Raw genomic sequence first — 10,487 nt, forward strand, 5'->3', positions numbered from 1 at the left:
GAATTACGCGTCACTGGTGGGAAGAGCTGGGGTTGTAAATATAACCCTGATCAAGACCCCACTTTGCTTCGTTTTAAGCCATTCGATTGAATATATACCGTTGCATCCACGTATCGATTTGTAGCGTAAATGTATTCCAGCTACCAATGTGAATAAACATGTTCTTCATATATCGCACTCTTTGAAATGATTGCAGCGACCCAAATCAATGAATCGCAGTGAAGACTTTTTTCAGCTTCGACAGCAGATCGTTAACGAACCGTAGAGAATACCAGATTACAAGCATACTGGAATTACGCGTGACTGGCTTGAAGAGCAGGCGTTGTAAATATAAGCCTGACCAAGACCCCACTTTCCTTTTCTGTAAGCCATTCAATTGAGTATATACCGTTGCATCCACGTCTCGATAAGAAGCGTAAATGCATTCCAGCTAGCAATGTGAATAAACAAGTTCTTCATATATCGCATTCTTTGTAATAACGGAAGCGACCCTAATCAATGAATCGCAACTGAAGACTTTTTTCAGCTTCGACAGCGGTTTGTTAACGAACAGTAGAGAATACCATATTACACGCATACTGGAATCACGGGTGACTGGCTTGAAGAGGGGCTGTAAATATAAGCCTGACAAAAGACCCCACTTTGCTTGGTTTTAAGCCATTCAATTGAATATATCCCTTTGCATCCACCTCTCGATAAGTAGCGTATATGTATTCCAGCTAACAATGTGAATAAATAAGTTCTTTATATATCGCATTCTTTGTAATGACGGAAGCGACCCTAATCAATGAATCGCAACTGAAGACTTTTTTCAGCTCCGACAGCATTTTCTTAACGAACAGTAGAGAATACCAGATTACACGCATAGTGGAATTACGCGCGACTGGCTTGAAGAGGGGCTGTAAATATAAGCCTGACCAAGACCCCACTTTGCTTGGTTGTAAGCCATTCAATTGAATATATACCGTTGCATCCACGTCTCGATAAGAAGCGTAAATGCATTCCAGCTACCAATGTGAATAAATAAGTTCTTCATGTATCGCAGTCTTTGAAATGACGGAAGTGACCCTAATCAATGAATCGCAACTAAAGACTTTTTTCAGCTTAGACAGCAGTTTCTTCACGAACAGTAGAGAACACCAGATTACACTCATACTAGAATTACGCGTGACTGGCGGGAAGAGCCGGGGTTGTAAATATAACCCTGACCAAGACCCCACTTTGCTTGGTTGTAAGCCATTCAATTGAATATATACCGTTGCATCCACGTCTCGATAAGTAGCGTAAATGCATTCCAGCTAGCAATGTGAATAAACAAGTTCTTCATATATCGCATTCATTGTAATAACGGAAGCGACCCTAATCAATGAATCGCAACTGAAGACTTTTTTCAGCTTCGACAGCGGTTTGTTAACGCACAGTAGAGAATACCAGATTACACGCATAGTGGAATTACGCGCGACTGGCTTGAAGAGCAGGGGTTGTCAATATAACCCTGACCAACACCCCGCTTTGCTTGTTTTTAAGCCATTCAATTGAATATATGACGATGCATCCACGTCTCGATAAGTAGCGTATATGTATTCCAGCTAACAATGGGAATACACAAGTTCTTCATATATCGCATTCTTTGAAAAGACGGAATCGACCCTAATCAATGAATCCCAACTGAAGACTTTTTTCAGCTCCGACACCATTTTCTTAACGAACAGTTGAGAATAGCAGATTGCACGCATACTGTAATTACGCGTCACTGGTGGGAAGAGCCGGGGTTGTAAATATAACCCTGATCAATACCCGACTTTCCTTGGTTGTAAGCCATTCAATTGAATATATACCGCTGCATCCACGTCTCGATAAGTAGCGTAAATGCATTCCAGCTAGCAATGTGAATAAACAAGTTCTTCATATATCGCCTTCTTTGTAATAACGGAAGCGACCCTAATCAATGAATCGCAATTGAAGACTTTTTTCAGCTTCGACAGCGGTTTGTTAACGAACAGTAGAGAATACCAGATTACACGCATAGTGGAATTACGCGTCACTGGTGGGAAGAGCCGGGGTTGTAAATATAACCCAGATCAATACCCCACTTTCCTTGGTTGTAAGCCATTCAATTGAATACATACCGTTGCATCCACGCCTCGATAAGTAGCGTAAATGCATTCCAGCTAGCAATGTGAATAAACAAGTTCTTCATATATCGCATTCTTTGTAATAACGGAAGCGACCCTAATCAATGAATCGCAACTGAAGACTTTTTTCAGCTTCGACAGCGGTTTGTTAACGAACAGTAGAGAATACCAGATTACACGCATAGTGGAATTACGCGCGACTGGCTTGAAGAGCAGGGGTTGTAAATATAACCCTGACCAACACCCCACTTTGCTTGTTTTTAAGCCATTCAATTGAATATATACCGTTGCATCCACGTCTCTAAAAGTAGCGTAAATGAATTCCAGCTAGCAATGTGAATACACAAGTACTTCATATATCGCATTCTTTGTAAAGACGGAAGCGACATTAATCAATGAATCCCAACTGAATGCTTTTTTCAGCTCCGACAGCATTTTCTTAACGAACAGTTGAGAAAACCAGATTACACGCATACTGTAATTACGCGTCAATGGCGGGAAGAGCCGGGGTTGTAAATATAACCCTGACCAAGACCCCACTTTGCTTGGTTGTAAGCCATTCAATTGAATATATACCGTTGCATCGACGTCTCGATAAGTTGGGTAAATGCATTCCAGCTAGCAATGTGAATTCACAAGTTCTTCATATATTGCATTCTTTGTAAAGACGGAAGCGACCCTAATCAATGAATCCCAACTGAAGACTTTTTTCAGCTCCGACAGCATTTTCTTAACGAACAGTAGAGAATACCAGTTTACACGCCTACTGGAATTACGCGTGACTAGCGGGAAGAGGAGGGGTTGTAAATATAACCGTGATCAAAACACCAGTTTGGTTGGTTTTAAGCCATTCAATTGAATATATGCCGTTGTATCCACGTCTCGATAAGTAGCGTAAATGCATTTCAGCTAGCAATGTAAATAAACAAATTCTTCATATATCGTACTCTTTGATTTGATGGAAGCGACCCAAATCAATGAATCGCAACTGAAACTTTTCTTCAGCTTCGACAGCAGTTTGTTAACGAACGGTGGATAATACCATGTTACACGCATACTGGAATTACGCGTGACTTCCGGGAAGAGGAGGGGTTGTAAATATAACCGTGATCAAAACCCCAGTTTGCTTGCTTTTAAGCCATTCAATTGAATAAATACCGTTGTATCCACGTCTCGATAAGTAGCGTAAATGCATTTCAGCTAGCAATGTAAATAAACAAATTCTTCATATATCCCACTCTTTGAATTGATGGAAGCGACCCAAATCAATGAATCGCAACTGAAGACTTTTTTCAGCTTCGACAGCAGTTTGTTAACGAACAGTAGAGAATACCAGATTACGCGCATACTGTAATAACGCGTGACTGGCGGGAAGAGCAGGGGTTCTAAATAAAACCCTGATCAAGACCCCACTTGGCTTAGTTTTAAGCCATTCAATTGAATATATACCGTTGCATCCACGTCTCGATAAGTAGCGTAAATGCATTCCAGCTAGCAATGTGCATAAACTAGTTCTTCATATATCGCATTCTTTCTAATAACGGAAGCGACCCTAATCAATGAATCGCAACTGAAGACTTTCTTCAGCTTCGACAGCAGTTTGTTAACGAACAGTAGAGAATACCAGTTTACACGCATACTGGAATTACGCGTGACTAGCGGGAAGAGGAGGGGTTGTAAATATAACCGTGATCAAAACCCCAGATTGGTTGGTTTTAAGCCATTCAATCGAATATATGCCGTTGTATCCACGTCTCGATATGTAGCGTAAATGCATTCCAGCTAGCAATGTAAATAAAGAAATTCTTCATACATCGCACTCTTTGAATTGATGGAAGCGACCCAAATCAATGAATCGCAACTGAAGACTTCTTTCAGCTTCGACAGCAGTTTGTTAACGAAAAGTAGAGAATACCAGATTACACGCATACTGTAATAACGCGTGACTGGCGGGAAGAACAGGGGTTTTAAATAAAACCCTGATCAAGACCCCACTTTGCTTGGTTGTAAGCCATTCAATTGAATATATACCGTTGCATCCACGTCTCGATAAGTAGCGTAAATGCATTCCAGCTAGCAATGTGAATTCACAAGTTCTTCATATATTGCATTCTTTGTAAAGACGGAAGCGACCCTAATCAATGAATCTCAACTGAAGACTTTTTTCAGCTCCGACAGCATTTTCTTAACGAACAGTTCAGAATACCAGAATACACGCATACTGTAAATACGAGTCACTGGTGGGAAGAGCCGGGGTTGTAAATATAACCCTGATCAAGACCCTACTTTGCTTGGTTGTAAGCCATTCAATTGAATATATACCGTTGCATCCACGTCTCGATAAGTGGCGTAAATGCATTCCAGCTAGCAATGTGAATAAACAAGTTCTTCATATATCGCATTCTTTGTAGTAACGGAAGCGACCCTAATCAATGAATCGCAACTGAATACTTTTTTCAGCTTCGACAGCTGTTTGTTGACGAACAGTAGAGAATGCCAGGTTACACGCATAGTGGAATTACGCATGACCGGCGTGAAGAGCAGGGGTTGTAAATATAACCCTGATCAAGACCGCACTTTGCTTGGTTTTAAGCCATTCAATTGAATATATGCCGTTGCATCCACGTCTCGATAAGTAGCGTACATGCATTCCAGCTAGCAATGTAAATAAACAAATTCTTCATATATCGCACTCTTTGAATTGATGGAAGCGACCCAAATCAATGAATCGCAACTGAAGACTTTTTCAGTTTCGACAGCATTTTCTTAACGAAATGGAGAGAATACCAGATTACACGCATAGTGGAATTACGTCTGACTGGTGTGAAGAGCAGGGGTTGTAAATATAACGCTGATCAAGACCGCACTTTGCTTGGCTTTAAGCCATTGAATTGAATATATACCCTGTCATCCACGTCTAGATAAGTAGCCTAAATGTATTCCATCTACCAATGTGAATACATAAGTTCTTCATATATCGCATTCTTTGTATTGACCGAAGCGACCCAAATCAATAAACCGCAACTGAAGACTTTTTTCAGCTTCGACATCATTTTCTTAATGAACAGTAGAGAATACCAGATTATACGCATGCTGTAATGACGCGTGACTGCCGGGAAGAGCAGGTGTTGTAAATATAACCAAATTCAAGACCCCACTTTTCTTGGTTTTAAGCCGTTCAATTGAATATATGCCATTGCATACACGTCTCGATAAGTAGCGTAAATGTATTCCAGCTACCAATGCGAATACAGAACTTCTTCATAAATCGCATTCTTTGTAAAGATGCAAGCGGCCCTAATCAATGAATCCCAACCGAAGACTTTTTTCAGCTTCGACAGCATTTTCATAAAGAACAGTAGAGAATAGCAGATTACACGCATAGTGGAATTACGCGTGACTGGCTTGAAGACCAGATTATACGCATAATGTAAGTGTTGACCAGAGACGCCATGAAGTCAAGTATTTATTCGGACAGCAACATGAACATAACAGACAGCAACGATTCAGTGGTTTCGCCTTATAAAGGGAGCATGGGTGCAGCCGAGGCATGCGATTGGCTAGCGATACAATAGCACATGTGAACAATGACCGCGTGCAACAGATACGCAGCGCACAGTAACAAGAGAATACGCTTGATAAACGTTGCACAGATACAACACTTCCCCTCCAACAAGATCAGAATCTGTCATACGTCAGATGATCTGGCTTCCGCTTATCACGAGCGCTGCGCCTGGGTAGCACAGGTGAACCAGCATCGTTTTGTTCTGACGTTGATGCACTTTGGGCTCCATGTGAGAGTGGGCCACCATCACTACGATCCAACACTGGCCGGTTTGAGGCGGGTGCAAGGAAACTCACTTTCAAGCAGTTCACTTGCATGTGGCAAAGGTACATCCTTTTCTTTCACAACACTACCAGGCTTTACAAAAGAATGTCGCAAATGATCCGCGTGCACAAACCGCGTCTGTCCATCCACAACCACAAGGTATGTCATTGCCGATTTCACATCCACAATCTTGCCTGGACGCCATTTCACCTGTTCCCCACGTACTGAACGCACAAACACTATCCCCAACAGAAAATACTCTGGGTGAACTCCTCCTCTTGTTTGCACTACGTACATTACTCTCATATTTGGCATTTATTGCATCCTGCATATCTGGTTTCAATAACGACAACCTAGTGCGCAACTTCCTCCTCACAAAGAGTTCAGCTGGTGTTTGGCCGGTGAATGTATGCGGCGTTGTTCTATAGGCGAACAGAAAATTATCAATTCTGTGCTGCAGTGACCTGGAACTTTTATTCCTCTGGTCTTGCAGCAATTGCTTCAACAGCGACTGCTTTACTGTTTGAACCGCACGTTCGGCCGAACCGTTGGACTGAGGATGATATGGTGGAGTAAGCGTATGCTTAACCCCGTTTGACGATAGGAAGTCCTCAAACTCTTTTGCACGAAACTGCGGCCCGTTATCAGTGACTACCTCTTTAGGTAGGCCATGACTTGCGAACAACGAGCGCACTGTTTCGATCGTGCTTTGCGGGGTCGTTGACGTCATGACTGTTATTTCCAACCATTTGGAATAGGAATCTACAGCTAAAAGGAACATCTTTTTTTCTTTTTCAGCAAAGTCTAGATGTATCCTCTCCCAACTGCTTGTGCACCACTTCCAAGATGAAAGCGGCGCAAGTGGCACCAAAGATTTTGTGCTTTAACAAATTTCACACTGCTTTACAGTTTGTTCCAAGCAGTTGTCTATCTTTGGCCACCAAACCATTGACCTTGCAAGAGCTTTCATCTTTGTAATGCCAATGTGTTGCTCATGCAACAAACACATAACTTCACTTTGAAGCGAATGTGGTATCACGACTCTGTTGTTCCACACCAAACAGCCGCAATCCACTGAAAGTTCAAATCGCCTCACGAAGAAATGCTGATAATGAGCGTCCACAGCCCGCGGCCATCCGTGCCATACCATTTCACGAACAGCACTGAGAACTGGATCTTTCAATTTCACGCTCGATATCTTTCGCAGGTATGGGGAGTTTATTGACAGGCGAAAAATAAAAGATTTCTTCTGCCTCGTCACCGGCTTCCGGCAGTGGAAGGCGTGATAAACCATCTGCATTGGCTATCTTTGTTCCTGGTCTGTGCAAAATACGAAGCTGTAGTTAGCAAGAAAAATTCCCCAGCGGTGCACACGAGCTGCAGCTACTGCATTTGTGTGGTGCTTTGCTTCAAATATGACTGTGAGCGACTGGTGATCAGTTATTACACTGAAAGTACGCCCGTACAGATATTTATGAAATTTCTTCACTCCAAAAACAACTGCAAGCGCTTCTTTTTCCACTTGCGCGTAGTTACGCTCAGCAGGCGTCATCATCCGCGATGCAAACGCGATCGGTCGCTCTACGCCCTCAACCACGTGCGACAGCACTGCGCCTAATCCGTAAGCAGAAGCGTCTCATGTAACGAAAGAAATACAGCTGACATCATACAGTTCCAAGACCGTGTCTTCACTGATCAACATTTTACAGCGACTGAAACATGCGTCACACTGGCTCGACCATTTCCATGTGCTGCCCTTGCGCAACAGTTGGTGGAGAGGTTCTAGCACATTTGCTAGGTCAGGCAAAAATTTAGCGTAGTAGTTTACTAGGCCCAAAAATGCCTTTAGCTGAGTCACATTACTTGGTTTTGGCGCTTCTCGAATCGCTTTTACTTTTTCCGCTGCTGGGTGTACGCCATGCTTGTCTAGCTCGTGCCCCAAGTAACAAACATTTTCTTGGAAAAATTTGCATTTCCCTGCGTTTACACGAATGCCGTGCTTACTAAGCGCCTGTAGCACTTGCTGGGAACGGTGATAGCACTCCGTCAGGTTTTTACCTGCTATTAACACATCGTCCAGGTAACAGGCTGTCCCAGGTATGTTTTGTAAAACCTGGTCCATCACGGCCTTAAACATTGCGGGTACGCTTGCCACTCCGTACGGCAATCGCCGGAACCTGAAAAGTCCCATGTGCGTATTCACCGTGAGCAGTTGCTGTGCCTGCTCATCCAGCTCAAGCTGCAGGTAAGCCTTCGACAAATCTAGTAAGGTGAACATGGTCCCTCCAACCAGTGACGCGAATATGTCTTCTGGCAGAGGCAGTGGATAGTGGTCAAGTTCAATATCCCGATTGACCGTGACTCTGTAGTCCCCACATATCCTTATTTCTTTTCCCGTTTTCTTTGGCACGATAACTAGCGGTGTAGCCCAATCACTGTGCCTGACTCTGTACACCACACCAGCTTTGTCAAGGTCATGCAATTCATTCTCCACTTGTTCGCGAAAGGCATATGGTACTGGTCTCGCCTTACAAAAAGTTGGATGCACATCGGTTTTCATTCGTATACTACCAGTGAATCCTTTGATAGAACCATAGCCTGGCTCAAACACATCACCGTACAACTGTTTCAACTTCTTTTCAGCTTCCGCTGCTACCATCTGCCTGCCCTCCTGTATGTTATCCACGTCACATTGCAACTGCTGAACAGCATTTTGCAGGTCAACTTTTAGTGTAGTCATCCAATCTCGACCTAAAAGCGTCGGCATGCGGGCTTCATTTTCTTGCTTTGCGACTATCAGAGGCAGATCGTGGCTTCGGTTCTGATAAGACACATTAACCTTTGCTACGCCTTTCACTTTGAGTGCAGTGCCATTATACACTCCTAGACGCACGTCGTCTTTGGAACATGGGTAATTTGGAAAATTTTCATCAAAGTCTCTTTCAGACATTATGGTCACAGCTGCTCCCGTGTCTAGTTCCATCGGAATCTTCTTGCCGTTTACCTTTACTTTAAGCACAATAGGCGGAGAGCTATGAACTTGGTTAGTCGTACTAACAGTCAGCAAGTCTGTTGACGGCAAGGTCTCCTCAGCTTTGTGCACGACGTTAGTTTTGCACATTTTCGCTACATGCCCTGGCTTCGAGCATTTGAATCAGGTACTTTTGAGAAAAGGACAACTCACTGGCGCGTGCAGTCCGCCGCATCTATGACAGGCGCGAACAATGCCTTTCCCACGTTGCTTCCTTGGACCGTTTTGGGGGGCACGCTGCTCGCTGCTAGCGGTCTTCGTCGCGTGTCGCCTGCCTTGCGTGGTGGGCTCCCGATACCAGTAAACGTCGGCAGGACTGGCGGTTGACCCCTCCGGTAGCATTTCTCGGGTGTCTTTCTGGGCCGTTTCCAAGGCGGTGGCAATTTCGCATACTCGCTCCCAGGTGACTTCGTCGTCTGACAAGGCAAGGAGACGGCATCGAATCGAATCCGTCCTGAGTCCAGCAATCAGTCGATCCCGGAGCGCTTCTTCCAAAAAGCTTCCAAACGAGCACGTTGCAGCCAGTCTTTTCAGCTCGACGATGAACTGTTTTAGGCTTTCGTCCGGCTCTTGCTTTCGCTGGTAGAAGCGATACCGTTCCGTAACCACTGACCGTTTTGGAGCATAGTGCTTTCGGAGAGCTTCTGTAGCTTATTCGTACTTGACTTCCGCTGGTTTCTTCGGCAGCAGCAGGCTACGCAGAGTCACGTAAGCCTTTTCACCCAGGATTGTTAAGAAGACTTGCAACTTCTTACTTGAGTCTATTCCATTGGCGGTTGCATACAGGTCGAACCTTTCCAGGTAGACTTCGATATTGCCAGAGCCTGGGCAGAACTCGGCCAAACATCCCAGGGTGTTGGTCATAACTGATGTCCTCGCTTGCCGTGGCGTCATTGCCGTTTCCTCAGGCTTGGTCATTGCCTCTGCCTGAACGATCCCATCCTCGTCGCCATGTTGACCAGAGACGCCGTGAAGTCAAGTATTTATTCGGACAGCAACATGAACATAACAGCAACGATCCAGTGGCTTCGCCTTATAAAGGGAGCATGGGTGCAGCCGAGGCATGCGATTGGCTAGCGATACAATAGCACATGTGAACAATGACCGCGTGCATCAGATACGCGGCGCACAGTAACAAGAGAATACGCTTGATATACGTTGCACAGATACAACAGTAATGACGCGTGACTGCCGGGAAGAGCAGGGGTTGTAAATATAACCCAATTCAAGACCCCACTTTGCTTGGTTTTAAGCCATTCAATTGAATATATGCCATTGCATCCACGTCTCGATAAGTAGCGTAAATGTATTCCAGCTACCAATGCGAATACACAACTTCTTCATAAATCGCATTCTTTGTAACGACGCAAGCGACCCTAATCAATGAATCCCAACCGAACACCTTTTTCAGCTTCGACAGCATTTGCATAAAGAACAGTAGAGAATAGCAGATTACACGCATAGTGGAATTACGCGTGACTCCCTTGAAGAG

At 44.1% G+C, this 10,487-nt stretch overlaps 1 pseudogene; it reads right to left on the reverse strand.

The window, feature by feature from the left end:
- Positions 1 to 5,830: 5,830 nt before the first annotated feature.
- LOC126519925 (uncharacterized) lies at positions 5,831 to 9,859 on the reverse strand (annotated as a pseudogene).
- Between the last annotated feature and the right edge of the window lie 628 nt (positions 9,860 to 10,487).

The sequence above is a fragment of the Dermacentor andersoni genome, chromosome 5 (genome assembly GCF_023375885.2).
Source record: "Dermacentor andersoni chromosome 5, qqDerAnde1_hic_scaffold, whole genome shotgun sequence".
NCBI lineage: Eukaryota > Metazoa > Arthropoda > Arachnida > Ixodida > Ixodidae > Dermacentor > Dermacentor andersoni.